The sequence below is a fragment of the Bombina bombina genome, chromosome 2 (assembly GCF_027579735.1).
Source record: "Bombina bombina isolate aBomBom1 chromosome 2, aBomBom1.pri, whole genome shotgun sequence".
Classification (NCBI taxonomy): Eukaryota; Metazoa; Chordata; class Amphibia; order Anura; family Bombinatoridae; genus Bombina; species Bombina bombina.
Window position 1 is genome coordinate 76,853,162 of NC_069500.1, and position 24,562 is coordinate 76,877,723.

The following is a 24,562-nucleotide window of genomic DNA, read 5'->3' on the forward strand; positions in this document are numbered from 1 at the left end:
GGCTACACTGGTAGCAACATTTATTCTACCTGAATCAGAAAACTGGTATTATTTGTTTTCATGGGGAAAAATGCGAATGTCTCACAGCAATGGTTGACATTAAAAGTCACTATGGTTCTATAAATTACAGAGTTGGTGTGGTAGATAATCTAGCCCATGAAATAGTATTGGGAAGATACTTTCCCCTGTTTATATGGGGAACCTCTGAGAAAGTAAGTCATGGTCTACGCGCGTTTCACCGATCATACTTTGAAGCCTACATATTAACATTTGCTGTGTGGGCTATAAGCTTATTACTGGTGCTTAATGCATGAACTTCTAACACTCTTGACATGCTATATTGTGCATATGCGCTTGGGAAGCTACATCTTGGACATATTAACCCTTTGTTATTAAGGACTGTATGAACTGAGTTGAATATTGACTGAATGAACTGAATTGCATACTGATAAGCTACCTAGTGTTGTGATCTAGATTTTTTAGATAATAGTGTGATAAATGTTTATAATTTTAGTTTGTGGGCAATAATGGCCTTTGCAATATAACCAAGTTTTGGTTTTAAAACAAAAAAGTGTGCTGAATTACCTTTCTCTTCTGGGTGAAATCTTAACAAGGTTTGATTTCACTCTTCCTTTCTTTACACTTGTATACATCTTTACTTGGATTGTAGGCCATAGCTGTCCAGTATCTGCCATCATGGCACAAAACAACTGATCCCTCTGGAAACCAGAACCTGTTTTGCTGTTCTTCATTCAGGTCCTGTCATATGCATCCTCATTTAATGTCATTCCACCTTAATTCTTCTTAGTTGCCAGGTGGGATGGTTTACCTACACTGAGGCTGTGAGGTCATCAGCCGATATAACCAATCCAAATGCTTATCACTTTGCTTGGATATAATCAAGCTGTTGTTTGTATTAGCTGAAGTTACACTCCAAACTGTTTCAAAGCTGATATCCTCTTACCTTCCTGAACTAGAGTTTATCTCTGCACCTTAATTGTGCTACTTTCACAGTGACCTGTATTCCTGTGGCACAGTCTTAAATGCCAGCATCTCAACGTAATCATATCAAGCTGCAGCCTGACCCTGTCACTAAGGCTGCAAATGCGAAGCAACCAGCACTAATACAACACCACAGGCCAGCTTTGCCTATGCTGTCTGTTTCTGTTATAAACCACAAGACCCTTACCTGTTTCTACAGTGTCACGCCATCTACCACAGGTGGAAACCAACACTTACCCTCCAGCTACACAGATGCTAGTACTTACTACATAGAAGTATCACTCCTCTGCAGCAGACACAAGCTGCATTGGCTAAGGAAGGTTCTTATCTACAATTTCTCCTTAAAGGAAAGTACACATATACAGATTCCTCCTAATAGGGACATAATTTTCTCCTGCCACCAGAAGTTGTGCTTTCTGGATTGAATTTAAGTAATTTCAGTTACAAATATAGGGATGTACACCCAAATCCTGACTACTGCACTTGTGGGTCAAGAGTCACTGCAGATGTTTTTGGGCTTTCTTGGGCCTTGACTTTCAAAGCTGCCTAGTCCAGCCATCTGTTGAGATGCTTGCTTTAAATTTAAAGCTGTCACTCCTCCTCTCTCCTACAAGTACCATTTTTATACTTCAGGAGGGTTAATTGTTGAGTTACTGCTGTGTGAGCTGTCAGTCCATAGTCTCTTACCCAGCCTCCAAAAGGTAGATCCTCTCTTCACACATCAGCAATGACTAATACGGCTTCCTCCAATCACGGCTTTCCCCCCAGGTGAATCATTGTCTGAGGCCATGCCGTGATTGGAAGAAGCCAGATTAGTTATTGCTGACGTGTGAAGTCCAGTGTAAGCATCCAATTTTTTCAGTACTACCCCACTGCTGGTACAAAATCATATGTCCTGGCTCTTGTCAGTGCAACTGAGGGCACTCAATAGTACAGAGAAAGAGAATTAGACTTGGATGTAGTATAATAATAATAGCAGTGTTTATTATGAACTTATTGCAATAACATAAATCAGTAATCAGCGTATCAAGCAAGGCTGTAATGCATTACTTGTCTTCGGGTTTCAAATAAGGTATTAATATCAGAGTACAAGGGTAGAAATTATCATTACAGCCATATACTGCATCATCACAGTGGAAAGGAGGCAGCATATGTGACAGGTGCTTCTCAATCTTTAGGATGTTGACCCAAAGACTCTCCTTCAGTCTAATATCCCCCTTAGAAAATCTAATGATTAAAACTTTTATTATAACAGACAAGACCTGTCTACATTTTATGTCTACCATATTTCATGTAGCAATTATGTTAGTTTCAATTGAGTGTTCTGAAGCAAGAAAAGATTTTCAGGCAGTGCCTGTCATTGAAATGGGGCCCCTCTATTCTCTAGATAAGAAAACGTCTATGAGAACAGACAGGCATAGTTAAACAGAGTAACTTATTCTTAAAAATAAATAGTGTTATATATGTATGCATACTGTGTGTATTTATATATATATATATATATATATATATATATATATATATATATATATATATATATATCTTCTCTAATAAGCAACGTTGCAATACAAACTGCTAACATTCTAAAATTAACTATTTGATTATTTTTTTCTGTATGGAATCATGAAGTGTTTCCAATTCCTTACACCATCAGAAACAGGAAGTTGGGGATTTTATTTGTAGGAGTAGGGATGTGTTTTCTATAATACCAGGTAGGACCAATATTCTTAAACATGACATTGTAACTGAACTTGGTGTAAAGAATAAACCTTAAACCTTATAGAATCCCCAAAGCCAGAAAAGAAGCTATTAGTGCTGAAATTAATAAAATGATGGAACTTGATCTCATTGAGGAGTCACAAAGTGAGTGGAATAGTCCTATTGTTTTGGTACCAAAACCTGATGGGCCTTTTAAATGTTTTAATGACTACTGTATATTAAACAGTGTATTAAAATGTGATGCTTATCTCCAGGGTTGATGAACTCATAGAGATATTGGTAAAAGCTTGCTATTTGACTACTTTAGTCCTCACAAAAAGGATATTGGCAGATACCCCTGACAGAGCAAAGTAAAAAACAGCTTTTTCTAAATCAGATGGTTTGTTTCAATATAAAGTGTTACAATTTGGGTTATGTTGGGCCCCTGCTACTTTTCAGAGATTTTCAGGGATTGGACAGAATTCTGAAATCCCTTAGCTGTATGCCACAGCTTATTTGGATGATTTAGTCATTCACCGTCCTGATTGGCACTGACATCTTCCCAAAGTGTAGACAGTTTTGGATTCTATTCACTTGGCTGGACTAACAGCTAATCCTTCAAATTGTACAATAGGTTTGGAAGAGGCAAAATACCTGGGATATTCAATTGGTAGAAGTTTGGTAAAGCTCCAAAAAGCAAAAGTGAAAGCCATACAAAATGGTCCTTGCCCACTCACTAAGGGGACTATTTATCAAAGCGTCAACTATGTTGCATTCGCAGGCGTCAATACGCTCGCCAGACATCACCAGACATCGCTGCTGCAGACCTGAATACGATCTCTTTATTTATCGAAAAAGCTGTCAAAAACATGCTCGTCAAGTACGGTGCGAAGAGAATCGGACTGGTGTTCACTAACAGTCAATGATGTGGCGGTTATTTGGGTTTTTCCCAACTTTATTTATACAATTTCATTACTGCCCATGAACAAGCACATTTATTTAAAGCTAATCTTTTTTATTTTTCATCTGTTAATGTCCAAGAAATAGATTGATTTATACCTCAACAAACAATATATCATAGAAAGTTATTTTTATATTTATTTCTAATATGATACTTTCACAGAAATTAATGTGAATTTGTATTTCTAGGAGTCATATTTTTTATTTATTTTTTAAATTATTATTAATGCTAGAATTTGTACATATGTCATTGCACATACTTGTATATACATGTATATATATATATATATATATATATATATATATATATATATATATATATATGTGTGTGTGTTATGTCAGAAATCTTTTGCAAACATATTAATTAACATGTCCCTAAGTTCCTTTTTTTTGTTCTAAACAATGTTGTCTGTCATATTGTAAATGTATTATTATTCTGAGCAGGAATAATTGCAAATATAACGAAATCAGAATATCATATGTATTTATTTGCAATCAATTGATATTTTAAAGGGATAGGAAAGTAAAAATTGAAGTTGCATGATTCAGATAGAGCATGTAATTTTAAAACACTTTCAAATTCTATTTTCAAATGTGCTTTGTTCTCTTGGTATCCCTTGTTGGAAAATAATACGCACATATTCTACACTAGTGGGAGCTAGCTGCTAATTGGTGCCTGCACCCATTTGTCTCTTGTGATTGGCTAAATAGATGTGTTCAGCTAGCTGCCAGTAGTGCAATGCTGTTCCTTCAGCAAAGGATAACAAGAGAATGAAGCAAATTTGATAATAGAAGTAAATTGGAAAGTTGTTTAAAATGGTATGTTCTATCCAAATCATGAAATAATGTTTTGGGGTTTCCTGCCCCTTTAAGAGCTAGAGCAGGATTCTCTCTGCACCTGACTAACCCCTCCTGATTGCAATCTATTTTTGAAAAACCACCCCTTCACATGTGTTATAAAATGGGCTCGCATATAAGATGACATTTCTTACTGAAAAAGAAATTCAAGAGAAGGAAGAAATACATTGAAAATAGCATGCCAGTAAAGAGGTGATTTTAATTTCTGCTGTATCTGAATCATGACAGTTTAAAGTTAGGTGGGCTATCCCTTCTATTGAATCAAACATCAATTCAAATTTTAAAATCCTTGTCTAAAATATTACACTTTGTGGCCGAATTATCAAATGTCTGTCGGACCTGATCCGACAGTTTGGATCTGGTCCGACAGACATCGCTAAACGCCGCCCCCTGCAGACTCGCGGCCAATCAGCCGCCAGCAGGGAGGTGTCAATCAACCCGATCGTACTCTATCGGGTTGAATTGTGGCGATTCCTGTCCGCCTCATCAGAGCAGGCGGAAAGGGTTATGGAGCAGCGGTCTTTAGACTGCTGCTTCATAACTGCTGTTTCTGGCGAGTCTGAAGACTCGCCAGAAACACGGGCCCTCAAGCTCCATCTGGAGCTTGATAAATGGGCCTCTGTGTGTCCTAATGTCAGCAGCAATGTTTAACTTTAATACTAATTTCACATATACATACATTCAAAGTATAATGCACAATGTAACAAATGGCACTTACAAGTTCTGATGAGTGATCAATGACACAAGTATAGAGCAATTTGATTAGTTAGTGATAGTTTATAATGTGTATTTGAATCAGATTGGCTGATGTTATAAATCATGTGATTATGCATATTCCAATCAAAAGTGGTGGAAAAATTCACTAGTGTGTGGGTTATTTAGGAGTTTGCATCATAATTGGTGTGAAACGTGTTGCGTCAAATATGGCGCGAAGTGGAGAGTGTGACCTTTATTACATGGCTTAAACATGATGCACATAGATTTTTCCAACAAATTAAAAGGAAGTTAGCTATATTATGTTGTGTATTTATTTCATTTTTATCTCTATATCTATTAGTGTAACAGGTTTGGGGCAAAACTTTGCACCAAATATGTAAAAATATTGTCCCCTTGCTTTGTAATGAGAGACAAAGTTGTAGCATAATCCATAAGTAGTAATGTATTTTTAATTTTTATCCATATATCTACTAGTGCACCAAATGTGGAGCAATAATATTGCTTGATTTAGAAAGGGCATACAATTTTAATAAAGTTTATAATTTACTTTTATTATGTAATATACTACATTCTCTTGCAGCATTGAACATAAGCTTTCTGTGTTTTCCGACTACCATTGAGTTCTATGGCATCCGCGACCTAGGTACGCTGAGTCGGAAAATACGCGAGCGTAACTGTAGAATTTTTTTGATAGCTTTGTGAGAGCTTCAAATAGTGTCGATTAGGAGGGCGAATGAACACGATTCCGCTCGAATACCATGGTTTTCAACTCGCATCGATCTGTGTTGGATCGTATTTTACATCACTAATTTCAACATTTGCTGATCTTGACGCTTTGATAACTACGGCGGATCAATCTTGCGACAATTATGATGAGGAATTCCAGAGTATTTTCAGTTGACGCTTTGATGTATAGGCCTCTAAGAAGCAAGTCAGGACCTTTTTGGGGTTAATTGAATATTATAGGATGTTTATTCCAGACTTTGCTACAAACTCTGTCCCTCTTACTGTCCATGCAAAGGCAAAAGCTCAATTGATGTTAAAGTGGTCTTCAGAGTTGAGAAAAGGCTTTTTGTACGCAACCTGTTCTAGTAACCACTAATTTTTCTAAAAAAGTTGTTGTACGGGCAGATGCTTCTGAGATTTGTTTGGGAGCAGTATTAACTCAGGAAATTAATGGTGGAGAACATCTTGTGTTTTATCAAGTAGAAAACTGTAAATTGGGCATTGGGATCTTTAAAGTATTATCTCTTGTGCCATAAATTCAAGTTGGTCACTGAGTATGCACCCTTAACGTAGATGAGTCAAAATAAAGAAAAGAATCCTAGGATACCCAGGTCGTTCCTTAGCTTGCAATCTTATAATATTACTGTTAAACATAGGGGTAAGTCTAAACATGAAAATGATGTTAGCATGTCTTAAATTCATTAATTTATTTCCATAGTCACTTACCCAAAAGGTCTGAGCTCAAGGATGATATGTGACAACTTGCTAGGCAGAGTTGTGGGTGGGGGTGTATTTAGGACCTAGTGTTTTAAGAAGTCACTACCCTGATATGTGAGATGATACAGGCAGTCCCAGGGATAGACTATGTTTCAAGTTATCTATTTAGTTGTGTATTATGGGTTCCCTATTATTGGTGTATTATGGGTATCAGGGTGATTAAATGTACAGGATCTAGTCCAGATTTTACTGTGTTATTTCTTACTGAGTAAATTAGTATAATTAAGCTCACCTGGAGTTAAAGGACCACTAAACACAACAGAAAAGCATAATCAATAAATGCATAGTAAAAAGACAATGCAAAAGCACTTGGTTTGAATTTCAAATGAGTAGTAGATTTTTTCTGACAAATGTCAGTTAGTTACATTTTTCTTCCTAATGCATCATGTGACAGCCATCATCCAATTGCAAAATGCATATACGTATATCCCGTGAATCTTGCACATGCATAAAGTGTGCAAATAAAAAGATTGGGCACATTTAAATAATGTAAGTGAATTGGAAAGATGTTTAAAATTGTGTACTCTATCTTAATCAAGAAGGTTTAATTTTGACTTGAATGTCCGTTTTAGTTAGTAATGAGGGGTGGTGTGTCATTGTGGAAAAGAAAATGCTGGAGTGCAATATACTGCAATGAGCCAGTGTCAAATAAATTGTTGCTATTTTCTTAGAATAATATGCTGAAAATTCACTGTTTCTTTGATTTGATGGATTTCTGCTGTAGACTGCAAATAAGCTGGCCGCAGGCTTTTAAACTTCAAATCATTTTTGGACGTGTTTTCCTTTAAAACCCTAAAGGCAGGCAAAGTCCCAGACAGACAGGCAGTATGCTGCAGTACACACACACACACACACACACACACATATATATATATATATATATATATATATATATATATATATATATATATATATATATATATATATAAATAATGGCCTGTTTCTTATATATGTAGAAGGCTATGGAATTTGTAACATTATTGTACTTGTATGAGCTGCATGTGAGACCAAGTGCATCTTTCCCATAATGGTCATCTCAGCAACAATCATTTTCTATCTGAAATCCCATGGATAATGGTATCCCCGCTACCAAAACAGAAATCCCTATGAAATACCACAGCGATGAGACACCACAGAAACAATGTAAACAACTTTTTATCATGGAGGTTAGGGTTAGCGATTCCTGAAAGACATGCGCTCACTTTAATAAATCATCTATTAAATCCTGTAACATATGTAATCTACTCCCAATAACATATAAGTTTGAGGTCAATATATTTTGATTTTGGTGGAGGATTTCATTTCTACTGACTCCTACTGTTCGCTGCCAGGACCTGTTGTTCTGTCTATCAAATGTACAGTACATCTGTACGGGATTAAAAATAAGCAGTACCATATCAATTGGGTCTAGTTTATGTTCAAAATATGAAGAGAATTCTATAGACTTATGCATACAGAAAAGGAAGTGCTCTATCAGGAATAAACAAAAGCTCAGCAGCTTGTTTATTGGTGAGTTACCACCTGTGATCAGCTTCTTCTACCCAAATCTGCTTTTCACAGAGGAGAATCTTCCTGAAGCATATCAGTCTGATCCTGCCATTTAAAGTCAGTCCACCCCCGAAACACCAGGCAATCCTTCTCTGAATAAGGGACATGGCAACCCCAGATAATTGTTTTGTTATTCTTTCATTTAATAAAAAATCATATTTACAATCAAAGAAATCATAAAATAACATTTCCATTAAGCACAAACAATAACATAACTGCAACTATAATAACTTTTCTTTAGTGAAAACAAATTCAAAAGCAAAATGACTTTCCCAATAGTTTTCTATCCCTAAAACTAAACTGTCCCTAAAAATTGTCCCAAAATAATGTCCCTCAAAAACTTACCTAACAGTAAACTTCACCTAAAACTTTGCTAACAATGTCCCTTTGGTACTGGCCCTGATATTCAACACATCAACAGACCAACAAGAAATTGTCTTTTTGGGCTCGCCAGGCTCACTGTCTGTCAGTCTGTCTATATATTCTAAAAACGTAGGATGAACCTCATAGTGCTGATGAGGATATAATAGGCATAGTAACTTCAGTAAAAGTTTGCCGACATTGCCACTGATATGCAATGTAGGGGGCGGGGTGGGAGCTTTCTTTAATGCATGTTTACGCTAAATAGAATGTGCGTTCATGAAAATAAAGAATGCTTCTGTGTAGTAACACTTCAAATTATGCATATGTATATTCAGCTTCACTGTACATTCACTAGATTTGTCACACTGGGAAATATCACCACTAAAAAGCAGACAAGACTGATAAGGCTGAAAAGGTATAGCTAAGATTGAGGATAGTACTTGGAAAATTAGAAACCCACGGTGATGTTTCCCCATTAAAATACAGGTTACTCCCATAGAACGCCTATATATTCATCATGTCTGTGATTAGCTTTGTTAATAAAGACAAAAAAACAACTTCCTGTTAAATTAATAGGAGCTGGGATTGGTATTGTATAATGTTAGAATATAATTTAAACCTTAGGGGTTTATTTTTACTTATTTTAAGATAGCGATTGCACGTTCTCAATATTCCGATTTACATTATATTGAGAATGCTCATTCGCAATTACAATATTTATATTTCACAATATTGCGATTGTGATTAGGTGATTGTGTTTTGCTTATAATATTATGATCACACTGTAGCAAACGTGTTCTGCATATCAATATTAATATAGAACACTACAGTGCGATCGTAATGTGATAAGTAAATCACGATCGCAATATTGTGAAATATGAATATTGCAATCGCAAATCTGCATTCTCAATATAATGTAAATATGAAAACTTAGAACAAGCAATTGCAATTTTAAAATAAGTAAAAATACACAATATAAGATTTGTACACTCCTGTTTACAGTTTACATACTATACAATACATGTACACTAAACAATGGATAAAAATACTTCATATACCCACAATCCCCCAGCTCCTATAGGTGTATTATTGATACAGGTATACCCCGTTCATACAGCGGGTTAGGGACTGGAGCCCCGCTGTAAAGCGAAAACCGCCTTAAAGTGAAACAAGGCAGTTTTAGCTTTCTTTTCACTTGCCAGTGTGTTTAAAGACTTAAAAACATGTTTGAACTAACATATATTAGGGGTGCAATAGAGCTACGTTTATATTAACACTCGCACAGCACTGTATTCAATTAGTATTCAATAAATACTGTACCTGTAAAATAGTGACAATTACTGTAATACAATTTGCCAGACTATAGCAATGAGGCACAGATTGCACTGTAATGCTGTAAACAGAGTGAACTAAGCATAACAAAATGGTGCCAGTCACATTTCTCGCAATCTCACGATGATTACAGCACTGTTTCAAAATCCTTGGAGGTTGAACTTCAGCTCCACAAAGCACTGTATTAGCGAAGCGCTATAAAGTGAGGTATACCTGTATGTTTAATTCACTATTTATTATATGAACAGAGGTTGAGTTTCTGTTGACACATGTAAATTGTATTGTCATACAGTACTGTGTAAAACGGATCATTTAGTATCAGAGAAGCATCACCGCCTACTGAAATGTATGGTAAATGCCTCTCAGCGATGTTGCCTTTAAACAGTATTGTCAGCCCTCTTGAATATTTTGATGGATTTCTCGACATTGAGATGGATCCCTTTTGAATATCGTACTGCCTTGTGGCACTTTCGATCATCAGGGCCTCTGTACCACAATCTCTTCCTGAAGTCCTTCCAGCTGATCCTAAAGAGATAAAATAAATAAAAATAAGATAAAGCTGCAATAAAATATTTAATTCAATAGAAAAAAAGATATACAGCAGAAATACAATAATAAATTCAATATACAATATATATATACTATATACAAACTATGTACGCCAGTGCTTCCATTTTTTTGGTTTTCCAGATGCCTTCAGAGTTTTTTTCTCCCATAGACGTTTTGTCAGCACAAAAATACAAAAATAATCTTCCACAGATGATTCGTACACATGCTGTCATAAACTCCTCTGGACATTTGAGTTATTCCTTCTTTAATTAGTGGAGGTCTTTTACTTAACTCTTTCTCATAAATAGCTTGTCTCTATTCTACTCAGTGCTTAGTAATCTGTTATGGTGTGTCATTGCACACCTCTCGCAAAAACTTTGCTTCTCTTGAAGATTCCTGAACTTGAACTACAGTCTACATATATGCTTAAATTGGATTATCTGCTCCTACCTTCATCATTGTCTCGTGATCATAGCTGGAACTGTTGTACTGACTAGAATTCATCTAAGAACTTTAACCCTTGCTGACACTTAAACTATTCCTTACCTGTAAGAAACTCTGGCCAGAGGCAATTTCAGGAAACAACCATCTATGGCGACCGCCAAACTCAGTCGAGTCAGCATCACACCCACAGTGACATCAGCATCTCTCACAAACAACCTAGGGGTGACAAGACCTCTACAAAGAGAATCACTGAGGTTCAGACTTCAGCTCTGGATTGCAACTCCATTAACCGCTACATGGTAGCTACAGCAATAGCAATTGGATCATCAAAATAAACTACAAGTTCCCTTACCGCCAATGACATTACAAGTCTGTTACGCCCACAATGACGTCAGCATCTAACTCAAACAGCCCACATGCAACAAGACCACTACGAAGAGAATAACTGTGGTTCAGTCCTCATATCTGGATTGCAACTCCATTAACCGCTACATAGTAGCTACAACAACTATATACTGCTACACAGTAGTTATATATTCATTCTGCAATCAGTTAACTGCTACATAGTAGCTACAGAATTCTAAATAGTATCTGTTGGAAAAACGTACCTAACCTATGTTGGGCCTGCCTATTTACTACTGTTAAGTATTTATAAATAAACCTTTAAAGAAGTGCACAGCTTAAACTAAGGAATCTTAGACACAATCTCTGCAGTTATGATCTACTATCTAGTATTGAGCCAAGTAGCCATTAGAAAGTGTTAAACATGCACTCACATCTACCACTTCTTTCTTAAAAAGTAAAACATTTCATACATCCCACAAAGACTCTTTTACACAATATGCCAATAACCACATCACTCTGATTTTACTCTTTTTACTCTATACAAATCAAACATAATAATTACTTACAATTCCATCATATAACATATAACCTATCCAAACATCTTCCTAGGTATAGACATTCAGCAATCATTCTATCAGGCACAGCAAACACATTTTCCTCACCCACAATCTTACCAACCACCACATTTTTTATTCGGTCAGCCACTACCTTTGCAATCACTTTATAGTGTACATTTAACAAAGAAATTGGTCTCAAGTTACATAAATCCTTTTCTCATATTTCTTATACAATAGATTATAGGGACACTAAACCCAACATTTTTCTTTCATGATTCAAGTAGAGAATGCAATTTTAAACAACATTCCAATTTACTTCTATTATCTAATTTGCTTCATTATTTAGCTATCCTTTGTTGAAGAAATAGCAATGCACATTTGTGAGCCAATCACACGAGGCATCTATGTGCAGCAACCAATCATAAGCTACTGAGCCTATCTATATATGCCTTTCAGCTAAGTATATAAAGAGAATGAAGCAAATTAGATAATAGAAGTAAATTAGAAAGTTGTTTAAAATTGGATGCTCTTTCTAAATCATGAAAGAAAAAAATTTGTGTTTCATGTCTGTAAGGAAAATGGTTGAGGTGATTGCTCATATGACACTTGCTTCAACTTGTGTGACTTTGCCTTTAAGAGAGTGAAAGTACAAGACACTTGCTTCAACTTGTGTGACTTTGCCTTTAAGAGAGTGTGCCTTTAACAGAGTGAGGTACATTATTAATTTCATGTAGATGACACTGTATTTCACTAAGTCATGCTACAGTGGTAAACAACCGATGGATACTAATGATAAGAAGTCAAAACCCAGACAGAATGAGGGTGTAACTTTGGCAGGGGCCACTCACTGACACTTAAAGAACATCTTGATAACACATTAGTAGAGGGGTTAATGTTAGCTATATGTTAAAGGATTAATTATTATTATTAATTGCAGTAGGCTAAGTAATAAAGCCATTATGGTGTTTAGCTATTATTAATTATATCTATGTAAAGATTGTTTAAACTATTATTGTTGTATTTGACAGAAGTAACTGCATAAGAACACATAATCAGATGTATAACGATAAGCAGAAAATATGAAAGATGACAGCATTGCGCTTAGGAACATGTGAGGGAAAGTACCCTGGTATGCCCCTGATAAGCTTGGGTGAGGCTAAAGCAGACTGGCCAGATGCTTTGGGTCTTAGCCAACCTTGCAGGGAGTGGCCCGGGGTCCGTGGATTTGCGCCAGAACTGTTACGTAAGTGAACAGTATAAAGAGAGGTACCTGTGGGCAATCTGATCAGGAGACTTGTGACCTGTCGATGGACGCATCGTTCAGTGTTGTTTCCCGTTGATCATCTTTTTCTCCTGTTCCAAGATTGCCCAGATGTCTTCTCCAATTGTGCCCCAGGATAGGCTGATGCAACACATGATCACGGTGATGTATTATTTGTTTGTTTAAAACTAGCTAGAATTGTCTGAGTAGTAGTATAACATAAGATTGTTATCGGTGGTTGCGCAGGCAACTTAGTTGTAATTTTCATTGCTAACCTGTAACTGAAAACTGCTTAGAGATAGGATAGGAATAAGATAATTGTGTAAGTATTATAATTGCATAAAGTGTTATAAGCATGAACAGTGGTTTGTGGTATTTCGTTGTTATAATTATATTGCAGAATAAAACCATTATTGTTATCATAAGCATTGCAAAAAACCTGCATGATGTGTCAGTTGTTTCCTTGTTGCAAAGTGATATATGATAAGTACATATCCTGAAAAAGAACCTCATAACATTATTGGCGTAGTCGGCAGGATACATAATTGTTTATCACTTGAGCAAAGAAACTGACAATTTCTGACCGAATGTGTTGTGTGTATGAGCGGAGCTGATAGACGCACCTATGCCCTTTGCTAGCTGAAAGGCCGTGACCGAAGGGTGGCAGAAAGCCAGTGTCAGCTCCGGAGCGAAAATGCCTCAAATGAGCCATAAAAGCTGTGTAAATAAATAGATATTTTGTGGACGTAGCCAAAATTGTCACCTTGGGATGAAATTAATTGATATACAGGTATATTGTGGTATTTCGTTGTTATAATTATATTGCAGAATAAAACCATTATTGTTATCATAAGCATTGCAAAAAACCTGTGTGACGTGTCAGTTGTTTCCTTGTTGCAAAGTGATATATGATAAGTACATATCCTGAAAATGAACCTCATAACATTATTGGCAAAGTCGGCTACATATTATTGTATATTGTTATTGTTACTGTGAATTTATTGATTAATGTCAGCAATAACTGAATGTATTATGAAAATGTTTAAAAAGAAAACACAAACGGTTTCCCCCTCCAGACCACAAAACCTTATGGTTTGGGGTGGGATGCCGTATCAAGAATTAGCAGGGGAAGTCTTGTCTGGGACTGACCTCCCAGATAATATTGAAATCTTTGACAAAATAGAACCTTGTGAAGTGTTGAATAAATTGCAGAATTTAAAGGTTAAAACAAATTCAGACACAGAAAGGTTGCATAAGAAATTATGGGTGTTATTACAGGCATACAGAAAGACACACGAGCAGTTAGAGGAAGCTGTAGAACAGACTGTGTGCTTGCAGAGTCAGAATAAATTGCTATTAAAAAAGAGTCAGTGTTATGAAGATGCAGCTCAACGGGCTGTGGTTAAGGTAGCTAGGGCCAAAGTAAAGCAGAAGGGTGGTAGGTTGAGCAAAAGTAAATTGCAATCAGTATTACAAAGCGGGACTAATTGGAAGGTGGGACGGTAATATTTGGGATAGTAGCGATCCTGGAGAGGAGTGGGATGATAGGGACCCTCACGGGGTGACAGCTCACCCTGTTACACGGCATAAGGTTTATCATGCACCGGACAGTGCAGAAAGAATAGACACGGTAGAAGATTACATGCAGCAAGAGGTATCAGATATAATACGGCAGTATCAACAGAAACAGGGGGAAGACCTCATAACTTGTCTCGTACGGATGTACGATCAAGGAGGTCATAACGTGATACTAGATAGCCAGGATGCTGGGAAATTCATACAGATCACCAGCGATCATTGCATACAACAAGTCCTGCGAATTGGACCTGGCTTGGCCGCTGATGGTATGTTACAGCAGGCATCATTGCTGGTTCAGTGTGCATATGGTGCCAGGGACAAATTTCCCACAGAAGGAGATTGGCCCACTGAGGATAGAACATGGCATTCCATTAAGGAGGCCATCCAATTATTCAAGGAATTGGCTATGAAGCATGCGATATATAGTGGACATCTAAATGCCCCATATCGCGAGCTACTAACCAATGCCATGAGAAACTATTTGATACGTGGGGCTCACTGAGCATATAAGTCAGTAATCATGACTTTACTGATAAATCAGACAGGGAATCCCATTCATGAGGTAATGGATGCAATAAGACAAATAGGGGAGTTGGGGGAATGGGATGCCCCAGCAAAGCCTGATAAAGGCAGCGGGCCCCCTCCTAGAGCCAATGCTCCTCCCCGACTGTCAAGAAAAGAGATGTTCACAGAACTCCTCAAAGCAGGGGTAAAGAAGGAACAAATAGATGGGATAGAAACAAAGGAAATGTGGAAGTTATATCAACAGTATGTGGGCAAAAGGATAAATGTACAAAAGGGAAAGTCCCATGACCTCATAACAGGTACCGCAGTAGCCCCTTCTGCCCCCATGCTAGATGATATACAAAGGGCTACCACAGGTGAAAGGAAAGAGACCAAGAAGATACTGCAGCTGATCTGTGATCAGTTGGAAAGTATAAAAAAGGATAGCAAAGAAGCAGCAAATAAGACCCGGTTATATCCTAGATTGCCTCTGCCTCTGGGATATGGTTACCAGGGAGGGATAAAAGAGAATCAGGTCCCCATGGCCCCGGCTAACACCCCAGAGGCCCAAGGACCTGAGTTGGATGTGCTGTCTGTGGGCGACCTGAAAGAATTCTTCCAGGCCCCATAGGAATCAGGGAATGACAGGAAATATAGCGCTGATTACTAAAGGAAAACTAAGCCACTCTAAGACAGTCACCCCAGGACTGTCACAAATACAACAATACAGAAAGATAAAAGAGGGCGCTAGAAAGCTAAGTTTACCACCACACCTAGTCAAATAATAAGGATAAAATGAAGGCACAAAAGGATAATACAGTTAAAAAACTTTACTTTGAGTAAAAATACAATGCAATAATAAAAAGACAAATGAAGGGACGTCTCCCTTAAATAATAAAAGAAAGTATGGTAATTAGAAATATGACTGGAATACCACCCTAAAAAATTAAAATATACTCAAAAAATGTTAAGCATATACATAAATTAAAATCCAGCAGAGAAATTGTTGTGGATACAAAGTTAAAATAAAGTCTCCAATCAGGATAAAATGTCCCAATCACTGATTTGGCTGTTACAAAGTTCCTGTTAGTAACAGATCAGATAGGCGCTGCAGTTGTAACAGATAGATTTCAGCGTAATATAATTGGTGAGATTATGGTATAACGCTGGTAAAGCCACCTAAAAAATAGGTATTAACCACCTTAATGCTGGAAAATATAATCCTATTCTTACTCACACCTTATTTGAAGCAGCTGAATGACGATCTTTTGGCTCTCACTGCTGAAGGTTTCACACAGGTAGGCAAAGTCTCCCAGTACTTCACGCTTCTTGTAGTGTCGGCTGAACCCGGTCAGAATAAATGGAGACTGCTCGTTCCTCCGGCGTCCGTGGTAAGCCAATTAAATCCCAGTTCAGGAGGGAGAAAGTAATTCAAAGACCCGCACTTAGCGTGGAACACGCGCGGGCAACAAAAGGTTGAAAGCTAGGTACCTAGATTCAAAGAAAGTGTCCTTGACAGGAAACAACTCAGACTCAATCTACGCGTTTCACCCGTTTGATAGGGCTTTTTCAAGAAGAACATCCAAATCAGTGATTGGGACATTTTATCCCAATTGGAGACTTTATTTTAACTTTGTATCCACAACAATTTCTCTGCTGGATTTTATTTATGTATATGCTTAACATTTTTTGAGTATATTTTTATTTTTTAGGGTGGTATTCCAGTCATATTTCTAATTACCATACTTTCTTTTCATTATTTAAGGGAGACGTCCCTTCATTTGTCTTTTTATTATTGCATTGTATTTTTACTCAAAGCAAAGTTTTTTAACTGTATTATCCTTTTGTGCCTTCATTTTATCCTTATTATTTGAATAGGTGTGGTGGTAAACTTAGCTTTCTAGCGCCCTCTTTTATCTTTCTTTATTGTCCCATAGGAATCAGGTCAAACTCCCAGTATCAGGGCCGCCTATTTTGATCATCGCCCCCATGTGAAACTAGAAATCCACTGGAGCAAGAATAATGTACAATGTGAGCGGGCTTTGATTGATATGGGAGCGGAGGCCACACTGATACAGGGAAATCCACGGGCTTTCAAGGGGGAAAAGATAATAATTACCGGGCTGGGAGGGAAAACTATAGAGGCAACAAAAGCATGGGTAGATTTAAAAATAGGGCATCTTCCTAAACGGCGATGCTCTGTTTTAATCATGCCCATCCCAGAGTACATAATTGGCATTGATTTACTAAAGGGAGAAACATTGCGGTTAGAGGATGGAATGTACAGCTTTGGAGTAAGGCCTTACGTGTCCATCAAAACCGTTACTGTGGGGAAATTGTTGATGCCCCCCATACAGGTCCCAGTGGCCTTGAAGAGGGTACATATTCAACAATACCGAATACCAGGAGGGCATAAAGAAATAGGTAACACCATCAAAGATCTAATAGCTGCAGGGGTGGTGAGACCTATCACCACATCTTGGAATAATCCCGTTTGGCCGGTCAAGAAAAGTGATGGGACCTGGCGTATGACTGTGGATTATAGGGAGTTAAATAGTAATACTCCCCCATTAACTGCAGCAGTGCCAGATATGGTTATGCTGATAGAAAATATACAGCGTCACCCTGGAAATATGTATGCGGTCATTGACCTGGCAAATGCCTTCTATACCATACCTATAGAGGAGCAGTGTCAAGAGCAATTCGCATACACCTGGCAGGGACGGAAGTTCACGTTCACGCGCCTCCCAATGGGATATGTACATAGCCCCACAATCTGCCACAGGATTGTGGCAGAACACCTGGAAGAGGTGTCACACATTATATAGATGATATAATGGTACATGGACCTGATGAGCAAGTAGTGCAACAAGTGTTAGAGCAGGTGATAACCCACTTAAAGAAGAAAGGGTGAGAAATCAACCCTGCCAAAATACAGGGGCCAGGAACGTCAGTACGATTCCTGGGTATACAGTGGACAAACGGCCGTAGGGAAATAACCCCTAAAGCAAAGCAGAAAATAGTGGAATTTACATCCCCTAAAACCAAAAAGGAAGCCCAGCGCTTCATTGGGTTATTTGGCTTTTGGCGGCAGCATATACCCCACCTGAGCCAAATACTAGCCTCCATCTACAAGGTTACAAGGAAAAAGCATAGCTTTGAGTGGGGGTCTAAGGAGGAGTTGGCTTTTGAGACTGCAAAACAGGCCATCCACATGAAGGGCCAATAGATTTAAATGTGTCTGTCCACAAGGAACATGCTAATTGGAGCCTTTGGCAGAAACAAGGGAGAGGGAAAGTCCCCCTTGGTTTCTGGACTAGGAAATTGCCTGAGGCAGGTGACCAATACATGCCCTTTGAGCGCCAGTTATGTGCTTGCTACTGGGCTTTAGTAGAAACAGAGGAGCTAACGTTAGGGCATGATGTATTCCTGATGCCTGAGATTCCCATAATGAACTGGGTAATGGGCAGTCCTAAGACCCATAAGATTGGACATGCTCAGGAATCAAGCATCATAAAATGGAAATGGTATATACAGAACAGGGCACAGACAGGTCCCAAAGGGGTTGCCGCACTGCAGGAAAAGGTCGCTGAGCAACCCCTCCAGGGGACAGCCCCCATTCAGGAGACAGAGGAATCTCTAGTAAAATGGGGCGTTCCATATGACCAACTGTCAGAAGAACAGCGAGCCCATGCTTAGTTTACTGACGGATCAACAAAATATGTGGGTTCACAGAGGAGTTGGAAAGCGGTAGCTTACAATCCTGTGACCAAACAGCTGCTGGTGTCTACGGGGAAAAATGAAAGTAGCCAATACGCTGAGTTAGTTGCTGTCCATCAGGCCATAGCCTGTGAAGGGGCGAATGCCACGTATACACCGACTCATGGTCAGTGGCCAATGGGTTAGCCACCTGGCTCCCCACCTGGGAACGAAAGGACTACTAGATATACTCAAAGGAGGTGTTCGGGAAACAGATATGGCAGGAACTCAGCAAATTGGTCAGGGAAAAGACAGTGACCATTTACCATGTAGATGCTCACACAAATCAGGATTCACTAGAACGACTGTTCAATTCTATTGCAGATGAAGCAGCCAAAGTCTCCACTGTGGAAAGTAAGGATGTGGAGGAGGAGGCTGGCAATAAGGGTGTTGCCCAGTGGGCCCACCAAAAAAGTGGACACCTTGGAGAAAGAGCGACTCATAGGTGGGCATTGCAAAGGGGTATTAAGCTATCTATGGAAGTAATAAAAACAGAGATAGCGAATTGTCCTGTATGTCAGCATGTCAGGAAACGACAGATTCCTGGCATGGTGCAAGGGCATATCAAAAGAGGCAACCTGCCAGACCAGATCTGGCAGATAGATTTCATAGGACCTCTCCCCTCCAGCAAAGGCTGCCAGTACGTGTGCACGGCTGTGGACACGTACTCAGGCTACCTCATAGCCCACCCATGTAAGCAAGCAACTCAGATAAACACCATTAAGACCCTAGAATTAATCACTAAATTCTATGGCACTCCATTGCAGATACAGAGTGATAATGGTACTCACTTTACAGGACACATGGTACAGGGATATAGTGCAGAAAGGTACATACAATGGATATACCACATACCCTATTCTCCCCAAGCAGCAGGATTAATTGAGCGAATGAATGGTTTGCTAAAGCAGCAGTTAAAGAAGCTAGAGGATGGTACTTTGCAGAAGTGGAGGGACCATCTTGAGGAAGCAATTAATGTGTTAAATAACCGTCCTATTACAGATAGTGAGACCCCACTGTCTAGGATGATAAGCAGACAGGAGTACACTGAGTGTCGGGATCAACATGCTGTGTTAACATGCTGGGAAACTAGCCCTGGGGGTTTAATTGCTCCCTCCTAGTGGCGGGATATGCTTGACCATCCAGGACCAGGTAACAATACCCCCTGATAGCTCCCAAACCATATCAACAGGGATAGGGGTCCAGATACCTGACCAACATGTGTGTTTTATAGTTCCAATGCCCTCTCTCATAGCCAGAGGTATTAGCATAGTGGAGAAAACGCTAGACTCTGGGAGAACTGAGGAAGTGAAGCTTACCCTCCTCAATAGAGGAAAGGAACAGGGAGACATGTCCACCTTAGAAGTAGTAGCAAAGCTTATAGTTACTCCCACCTGCAACAGTAAAATAGCGGAACAGGAAACTGCAGAAACTAAGGGAAGGGTGGGCATAGGGGCCAAGCTCTGGTTGAAACAAGAAAAGGGCCCCCCCGTGCCTGCAGAGGTGATAGCTAAGGGAGATGACAATGTCGTAATTGTGGTAAAGCAAGGGAGCAATGATTGGCTGCATGTGCCTGATGGCAAGTGCTATTTACGGAATTAATTTGAAGTATGTTTCCTTCCTAGATTCTTGTTGACATGGCTGTTATTGTAACCAGTGCTCTGTTGGGACTCCTTTTGGTCGCATGCGTAAGCAAAGCACTGATGAGCCAGAGGATGAAACGTGAGGTGTCCGGTGCCAGCTACCACACCTTCTATGAGGGAAGCATGACCGTTCTGTATTGCACAACATGGGCATCCTGCTCCATCCCATTTACCTTTGATGATGACGTAACCTGTTTGACCAAAAAGGAATATGGAAGTTGGATGTTCCTTACCAAGCGGGAAAGGGTGGTATTTGAACTATCAGAAGAAGAGACAATTACCTGTGACATCCCTTCCTCCACTATACAATGTTTAACTAAAGATTTTTGTTCTGCCGCAATGACCAGGAAAGACTGTAAGGACTCCAAGGAGGATGAGAGCTGGACAATTGTTTTACAGGATGAGAACTTAATATTTGAATTGCACGAAGGGGTTGAGTTAATTTGTGAAAATCCCAGTACGCCTTCCACTTCCCCAAAACTAACAGTGGGGATTCAGGAACGCATTTTAGGTTGTAAAACATCCACTGATACACAGGTTCGTGCTGTAATGTTAAACATATCATACACTGATGGGGAACCAGAGGGTCTGACATATGTGTGTAAATTTACAGGAAAAGAGTAATCCGAACCTCTTTTAATGTATATCAGGAGACCTGTAATGGATGGGAAATTATTAAACAACCGACACAAGGGAAAAAGGGACCATGCACGGCGCCACTTAGGCTCCCTGCATGCCTCCTCATGGGAACTTGATAATACCTTTGTAAAAACTGCCAAAGATGAGTTTAATGTGACAAATTCTCAGGGACCGTGTTGGGTATGTGGGTTTGTGCCTCACGGGCAGACTAGGGGTTACCATTATGTAGGTGTCCCTTTAACCATGAGTGTGCTTGCCGACATGATTGGGAATAAGACTGTGTGGAATTTTACAGGTGTTAACACACCAGGTAGGGATGACTTGCTGGATAAGTTGTATCTAGCTAATAATGTGACTACGGGTACTATTATGTTTCAAAATCTAGATGGAGATATATATAGTACTAACAACCTAACCCAGCTACCTGACATGATAATGTTAATGTACAACATAGGACGACTAGTTAAAAATAGGACAGGTGTATTCAAAATTAAACTGAAATTTTATGACTTCTCATATCTGACATATGCTCATGAGAAATGGAAGACTAAGTTTGGTGAGCCCAGAGACCTTATTAAAGACTGGTACCAACTTAATAGGTAAACACTAGCAGGTAACACACGGACTAAGGATGGGAGGAAGCGACTGAATAGGATATGTCCTCCTTTTGTTAAACTAGCAGTGGGATATTATTGGTTGTGTGGGAGGTGGGCAGTAAAGGTATTACCTTGTACCCATTATGGCCCATGCTTTTTAGGATATATATTCCCTGCTTTTAACATAACCACCACGCTTCCACCACCTATATTGCATAGACCACGAAGATACCTTGACCTGGACAAGATACATGAGGGAGTTAAAATTAGTGAAGGTATGCGCCTGTTTGCAACATTTGTCCCTCATTATGGAGCTGCTACAGCCCTCACTAGATTAAACACGCTAGCTGATTTAGTAGATGAAGCTTTTAATGTAACTAGAGATGCAATAGAGCTTTTAGCATTAAAACAGGAACAAATTAGGATGGTGGCATTGCAGAATAGAATGGCTCTAGACTATCTCCTAGCTGCAGAAGGAGGGGTCTGCCAGAGAATCCACCAGCAATGCTGTGTGTACATAGAAGACAATGCAGGTAAAATCAAACATGGCCTACACAGACTAGAAGAAGTGCAAAAGCACATACGTGAGGTACATGATGATTCATTTAGCAAATGGCTTAAAGACTTTGACTGGACTTTTGGACTGGGTGGATGGCTTGGAAGCTTAGGAAAAACTATAGTTAAATGGCTATTAATAAGTCTTGCTTGCTTGTGTGGGATATTCATTATAGTAAAAATGTTTGGATGTTTCTGTAATACATTAGGTAGGATATGTTTTAAACCAAAAGACAATATTACTTGAGTGAATAAGCTTTCATTATTAAGGTATGTGTTTAGAAACAAGCAAGGTGTCACATGACCAAGGGGTGGAATGTAAGGAAAATGGTTGAGGTGATTGCTCATATGACACTTGCTTCAACTTGTGTGACTTTGCCTTTAAGAGAGTGAAAGTACAAGACACTTGCATTAACTTGTGTGACTTTGCCTTTAAGAGAGTGTGCCTTTAACAGAGTGAGGTACATTATTAATTTCATGTAGATGACACTGTATTTCACTAAGTCATGCTACAGTGGTAAACAACCGATGGATACTAATGATAAGAAGTCAAAACCCAGACAGAACGAGGGTGTAACTTTGGCAGGGGCCACTCACTGACACTTAAAGAACATCTTGATAACACATTAGTAGAGGGGTTAATGTTAGCTATATGTTAAAGGACTAATTATTATTATTAATTGCAGTATGCTAAGTAATAAAGCCATTATGGTGTTTAGCTATTATTAATTATATCTATGTAAAGATTGTTAAAACTATTATTGATGTATTTGACAGAAGTAACTGCATAAGAACACATAATCAGATGTATAATGATAAGCAGAAAATATGAAAGATGACAGCATTGCGCTTAGGAACATGTGAGGGAAAGTACCCTGGTATGCCCTTGATAAGCTTGGGTGAGGCTAAAGCAGACTGGCCAGATGCTTTGGGTCTTAGCCAACCTTGCAGGGAGTGGCCCGGGGTCTGTGGATTTGAGCCAGAACTGTTATGTAAGTGAACAGTATAAAGAGAGGTACCTGTGGGCAATCTGATCAGGAGACTTGTGACCTGTCGATGGACGCATCGTTCAGTGTTGTTTCCTGTTGATCATCTTTTTCTCCTGTTCCAAGATTGCCCAGATGTCTTCTCCAATTGTGCCCCAGGATAGTATGATGCAACACATGATCATGGTGATGTATTATTTGTTTGTTTAAAACTAGCTAGAATTGTCTGAGTAGTAGTATAACATAAGATTGTTATCGGTGGTTGCGCAGGCAACTTAGTTATAATTTTCATTTCTAACCTGTAACTGAAAACTGCATAGAGATAGGATAGGAATAAGATAATTGTGTAAGTATTATAATTGCATAAAGTGTTATAAGCATGAACAGTGGTTTGTGGTATTTCGTTGTTATAATTATATTGCGGAATAAAACCATTATTGTTATCATAAGCATTGCAAAAAACCTGTGTGATGTGTCAGTTGTTTCCTTGTTGCAAAGTGATATATGATAAGTACATATCCTGAAAAAGAACCTCATAACAATGTCCCTTTAATGACACTCTCATTTCAGACATTCAAAAATCTATTTGCAAACCTCCAAAAAATCTTTACCAATCACATCCCAAAATTAACTATAAAAATCTACAGACAAGCCATCTCTTCCTGAGGTTTTTAATTTTTTTGTCTTATTAATAATTTCTTCCAGTTGTTTCAAACATACTTCCCTTTCCATACACAAAATCCTCTTTCTCCACGTTCCCTTCTATATCAATCAATACATCATGAATTACAGATTTATCCACATATTTTTTCTATACAGATAAGCATAACATTTACAAATCGCATTCAAAATCTCAGATTTACCACTAACTTCCTTACTAGACCCATGCAAAACATTAATAATGCCTTCTATTCCAGCAAACACTTTTATAAAGAACAATCTAGAACAATTATCATCTTTCTCACATGCATCTATCCTTGCCTGCATAACAATCTTCTTATCTTTCTCATACAAATAACTTATTCTAATAACTTATTATGCTTCATCCGAATTATCACATACATCCTCACCCAAATCTCTCTTTCATACTCCAACCTTTCTCTCTTAGCTTTCTTATAACCAATACTGATAAAAAAAACAACAACCCATTTCCACCATTCAGGGC

The 24,562-nt window shown here is 38.5% G+C and overlaps 1 pseudogene; it reads left to right on the forward strand.

Annotated features, from left to right (window-relative positions):
- The first annotated feature begins 17,429 nt into the window (after positions 1-17,429).
- LOC128646858 (uncharacterized) lies at positions 17,430-20,099 on the forward strand (annotated as a pseudogene).
- The last annotated feature ends 4,463 nt before the right edge of the window (positions 20,100-24,562 follow it).